Here is a 5,975-nt window from a genome sequence, read left to right as displayed (position 1 = left end):
ATATATATATATAGACTTCCTATCAGCTTTTGAAGCCCTAGTAGACAGAAAATAGAATGCGAGCTAGCCACGTCAAGCATTTGAAAACCTTGGATGGATGGGGACTGAAGGTTGCCAATAGAGCATCCAAAAAAATCTCACAGATTAATCTCTTCAATATTTATTACCTACGTGATGTAGTCAACAAGCACTAATTAAGGAGCTAATGATTTTAGGCCTCCACTCAGACTTTGCTAACCAATAGCTCTTTCCAAACCAATAGCAGAGCTGATGGCACACTGTCAAAGCTTCTTATAATCAATGGATGGCTACTGCATGCAGAGGCGCGTAAGCGCTCAAGTAAGTCAATTTGATTACATCGGCGGAGTCGTCGTTTACTTTGATTCCAGCTCTTGCTTGGCATGGGGCGGGCAATGGCGACAACTTGTTAACCCGGCCCAAGGGGGTCGGTCGACCGATCAAGCAAGTTGCATGCTCATGGTAAAATCAACGCTTATCCAAGCCCACTTGATCATCCATCGTCCAGCCAATCAGTTCTTTATGCATGCATGGTTACTTGACTATAGGATAATCACCACTAGTAGCTATGCTTATGGGTGGTTCTTTGCAATTTTTGCCATGTGTGACATGAACGTGAAAAGCATAATAAGTAGATGATCCATGGTGCTGGCAAAAACATGGTTTGCAATTTTCCTGTCTGCTATGGCGGCCGCCGATATACATGCCGAAGTCAATTACGAGAACTTCGAGGCCGCCCCTGTACCCCTGTACCATCAACTACTGGAGCTAGCTGTATTCATCACTGGATGCTTGCATGTGTGTGTTGAGTCCAACAGATGCCAATGGAAGAAAGCATCCAAAGAAAATATCGCACACAATAATATCTCTAGTCTTCATCGCCTGCATGTTGTGTATCCGAGTCTTGAAGCACCAATTAATGCGCTAAATATTTAGGGTTAATTATCCTTTTGCCCTCAGTGGTGTATCTGTGCTCAGTTTTGCCCTCAGATGCAAATTGTGCTCAGTTTTGCCCCTAGTCCATGCACAACTACTATGACGAGGCCAAACGGCCATATTTGAGTCCATTCCGTCCGCCAGCGTTAGTGGTTGTGGGTCTAGAGCTTACACGTGGGACCGCGTGGACGTGGGTCCGGAGCTGACATGTAGGCCCGTGCAACCAAATCCCCAAATCATTTGTAGCTCACCCTGCCCATCCGCTTCCCCGCCGGCCGGCTGCCCTGCGCCGCCGCCGCCACTTGCGCCGCGGCCAGCACCTGCCCCGCCACCAGCTGCACGCCTACTCCACCGCTACCGTCATGCACCTACGCTCCACGGCTACCTGCGACGCCCGCCACCTTCCTGCGACGCCACGGGTGGAGCGCCCGCCACCTGCTCGACCCGCGGCGCGGCCTCCTTCCGTGCGCCCGGCCGGAGCGCTCAAAGGTGGGGGGCTGCTGGAGCTATTTGAACTAGGAGGAAGAACCCTAGGGAGAAATGGAGAGCAGCGGCGACCCCGGAGTATTTGGCGAGGCAGGCATCGGGCCGGAGATCCGCCGCGTCCACGACTGGGTTCTCGAGGGGTAAGTCTCGCCCCCTGTTTAGATTGAGCTTAGTTGTGCATTTGAACACTCGATTCGAGTAGGTTTGCCCAATTAGTGTGCAGATTGCGTCTCTGTTTTTCGCCGGTTAGGATGGAGTTGCAGTTTGCTTTCTTGATGCACATTAGAAGGGACCGGTACATGTTCGATGCAAAGGATAAGAAGAAATACCAAGGAGGTTTTGATTATCGGTTGCCAATGGCTAGTAATTGGAGTTTCAGACAATTTGTGGAGGTAATTTGTAGCCAATATCCTTGGGGTTTGCTTGATGAAGTGGTATACAAATACTATGATGGGGAAAAGAAATGGGTGACAGTTAGTAATGATGAAGAGCTAGCTACCATGTTTGTTAGGCATAAAGAGAAAGATAAATTTTCATGTGAGGCTGCAAGTTGATGTGCTTGAGCAGGCATTTGGACCTAGGATGACGGGTGCAACATCTCGGGGAGAACCAAGTCATCGTAATGGCATCTCTAGCCAGAACAGTTCAGTTGGTGCACAACGACGTGGTGGCTCGACAAGTGTGGGCAACAGCAGTAGGGTCCCCCTTGAAGTGGAGCCTGATGACTACAATTCTGGGGTTGATGAAGAGAAGCTATATTCTGATGTTATTCGGAATTTACGACGGGCACCTCGGACTGATAACCAAGATGAGGCTCACAATGTAGTCCGTGTGGATGATGACGGGGTGGGTGAGGACGAAGACCTTGCAGCTGTTGAATGGGACCCTTTGAACCCTCATATGGAAGAAGGTACAGTTTTTGCGTCCATGAATGAGTGTAGAAATGCACTTGTGACATACTGCATCAAGGTAGAATGTACTTTCAAAGTTGACAAGAGCGCTCAAGTACATTACAGAGTGCACTGTCCGACTGAGGGTTGTCCATGGAGGCTGCTCGCATCTAAAATGCAAAATAGCACTAATGTTCAGGTCAAAGTGAACCCTTTTAAGCACACATGCCAGGAATCAACCCTTAGGAAGGATACAATCAGTAGAGCCAAGTTAAGATGGGTGGAAGAAGAGGTAAAGAAGTGGGTGAAAGAAAACCAGCAAGTGGGTCCAAAGGAATTGCAGAAGAACATCAAAGATAAGTTCAAGATAGGTTTACCATACATGAGGTTGTTCAATGGTAAACAACATGCTATGGATTCTATTTATGGTAACTGGCAGGAAAGTTTTCAATTGGTGTATTCATTCAAAGGTGAAGTGGAGAGGACAAGCCCAGGTAGTATTGTAGATATTGATCACCACACCATGGAGTACACATTCAGGGGAGTGACAAAGACCAAGGAATGCTTTAGGAGGGTTTTTGTCTGCTTTGAGGCTTGTCGCCGGGGTTTTTTGGCAGGTTGCAGGCCTTATTTGGCTATTGATGCCACTTTTCTCATAGGGAGGTTTAAAGGACAGTTAGTAGCAGCTTGTGCAGTTGATGCACACAGTTTTGTATTTCCAGTTGCCTACGGTGTGCTGGAGACAGAGTCTGAGGAGAGCTGGACTTGGTTTTTGCATAATCTGCGCCGGGCTATTGCACATCCCAATGGATTGGTCATTCATACAGATGCCTGCAAAGGTTTAGAAGTGGCCGTGGACAATGTGTTCCCTGGAGTAGAGCATAGGGAATGCATGCGTCACCTTGCTACAAATTTCATGAAGAAATTCAAAGGAAAGGTGTATACCGACAATTTATGGCCAGCGTCTTTGACTTGCAGTGTGAAGAAGCACAACTAGCACTTGAGGCAGTTATACATGAATCCCAAAGTGAAAGAATACTTGGAAACACACCACTCCAAGTTATGGGCCAGAAGCCAATTCAGTGAACTGAGTAAAGTTGACTATGTGCACAATAATCTAGAAAAGTCTTTCAACTCAACCATCCGGAAACTAAAGGGTCATTATGTGTTGGATTTGCTGGACAGGATAAGGATAGAATACATGAAGAAATTTCATTATCGTGCAGGAATAGCCGAGGCAAAATTCATGGGCCACATTATCATCCCTGCCGTGATGAATGAACTAAAGCAGAAAACAACAGGCTTGGAAATGAACATGACTCTTTGCTCGGGTACCACAGCAGAGATATCATATTTGGATAAAGAGAAGAGGGAATGGAGATATGCAGTGGATTTAGAAGCTAGAACTTGAAGTTGTAGGCAATGGCAGATAACTGGGTTGCCATGCATTCATGCCTTGTTTTCATCACTTCTCTCCCAGGTCGAGCAGGGAACATATAGCAGTATGTGCATGATTACTACTCTGTTGCAAGGTTCAAAGCCACATATGCTTATGCCTTGCCTGCTATGGAGGGAAAACAACAATGGGACATGGTGGACCCTGGATTCAAGCTTTGCGCTCCAGTTCTGAAGAGAACAGTAGGTAGACCAAGGAAGAGTCGAATCAGACCTCGCAGCAAGGAGCTGGACTTGGAGCGAGGAAGCGTAAGTGCACAAGGTGTGGTGGGTCTGGTCATTTTGGTAAGTATTGTGATAACACAGTAGATCCAGCGTTCGGAGAGAGTTTCGATGAAGGATTCGATGAAAATGTTGGTCAGCAGCCGGTTGCCTCAATAGATGATGAAAATGATGGTCAACAGCCGGTTGCATCAGATGAGGTTTTTGACGAGGTTCGAAATGATGATGGTCAACAGCCGCATGATTTTGACGATGATCCAAAATATCCTCCAAATAATGATTCAAGTGAGGCTCCAAATGATGTTCATGGTGAACCAAGTGAGGCTCCAAATGATGATCCAAGTGAGGCTCCAAATGGTGACCAACCTTCTATTGTTGTGAGTTCTGCTAGGTATGTAAATCTTGCAAGGGTCAAATACTACTGTACATTTATCACTTGACATGATCTCATTACCCTTTATGTTTTGCACAACTCTATGATAGGTTTGAAGAAAACGCACAAGGTACCGACAACCAAGAGGAGAAGAGAAGAAGCAATGAGCACAAGGTGCACGAGGAGCAAAGTGATGGCAAGAAGCTCAAGGAACAGACAGAAGCCCGAATGCTATATATGAATAATTATGAAACATTATGAATAATGTTGTATTTCTGTTGGATGATGTTGGACCTATGTTTGAACTATGTTTGACATGATGTAATCTGTTGGATAATGTTTGAATGAGCACATGGTTTTTCCTTTTTTTTATTTTTTTGAATTTTGTTTTGCTCATTTGATTTCTGGTCAAACCTAACTTTGACCAAGATTTAAACAAGTCTAAAACATCAAAATGAAGAACTAAGCCTGGATCCTTCTTAGTCAATCCAAAATGAAGCTGTGGTGAGGTTTTTGAAATTTTCATGAAAAATATGCTAAAATCAGGGGTCCAAAGGTAGGGTAAACGGCCTCATTTCTGAGCAAGGTTTTTTTTACCTTGTCTAAATCAGCCAAATAACTTTCCTAAACATATATTCTCTATATTCTATATATACGGGGTATGTGCGCTGGTTTTTCCATTTTTTGATTTTTTTTTAAATTTGTTTTGCTCATTTGAATTCTGGTCAAACTTAACTTTGACCAAGATTTAAACAAGTGTAAAACATCAAAATGAAAAACTAAGCCTGGATCCTTCTTAGTCACTCTAAAATGAAGCTGTGGTGAGTTTTTTGAAATTTTCATGTTTATTTCCCAAAACACTTCTCTTCACTTCATACAAGAGAGTTTGAGATACTCGAGATATCACACAATACACATGAACTTATCATTTAAATGTATGTAAACCTTGTTTATCAACTTAAATCATTAGTATATGACATAAGAAGACTATGTGCGAAGGTTTTTTATTTTTCTGATTTTTATTTAATTTATTATGCTCATTTGAAATCTGGTCAAACATAGCTTTGACTGCTCCAAACCCCTTCCAAACCCCGCTAACCCTAGCGCTGAACCAGGACCATTCATCTAACCATAGCGCTGAACAAGGGTCGTCAATCTGACCCTTCTAGAAGGAATCTGCGGGGAGGAGGGGGGCGATCCGCGAGATGCAATCTGATTGGCTCGGAGATTCTTTTTTTAAACAAATATAGGGCGCGCTGGATGGACCGTTGGGCCGTCTCCTTGTCTGGGCCTAACCGCAGTAAATAGCCCGTCTCAGCCTTTCCAGGCCTTGCATGCATGGGAGGCGGCGACGTGGGTTTGCATGCGCGGGAGGCTGCGACGTGCATGCATGCGAGTGAGGCGAGCGAGGCGCGCTAGGCTAGCGAGGCCAGCTAGGTGGTTCAGGGCAGCGAGTCAGATGCACCATCCGGTCAAAGAGCTATGCAATGATTCAAATGCACGCACGCGCCCCATGCATCGTTTTTGTGCAAAAATTTAAGAGTGCAAAACGTAACGGATACACACACGCGTACGGATACACACACGCGTTCGGG

The sequence above is a fragment of the Triticum dicoccoides genome, chromosome 3B (assembly GCF_002162155.2).
Source record: "Triticum dicoccoides isolate Atlit2015 ecotype Zavitan chromosome 3B, WEW_v2.0, whole genome shotgun sequence".
NCBI classification, from domain to species: Eukaryota; Viridiplantae; Streptophyta; class Magnoliopsida; order Poales; family Poaceae; genus Triticum; species Triticum dicoccoides.
The sequence above is the reverse complement of the archived record's forward strand: the minus strand, read 5'-3'. Positions refer to the sequence as shown.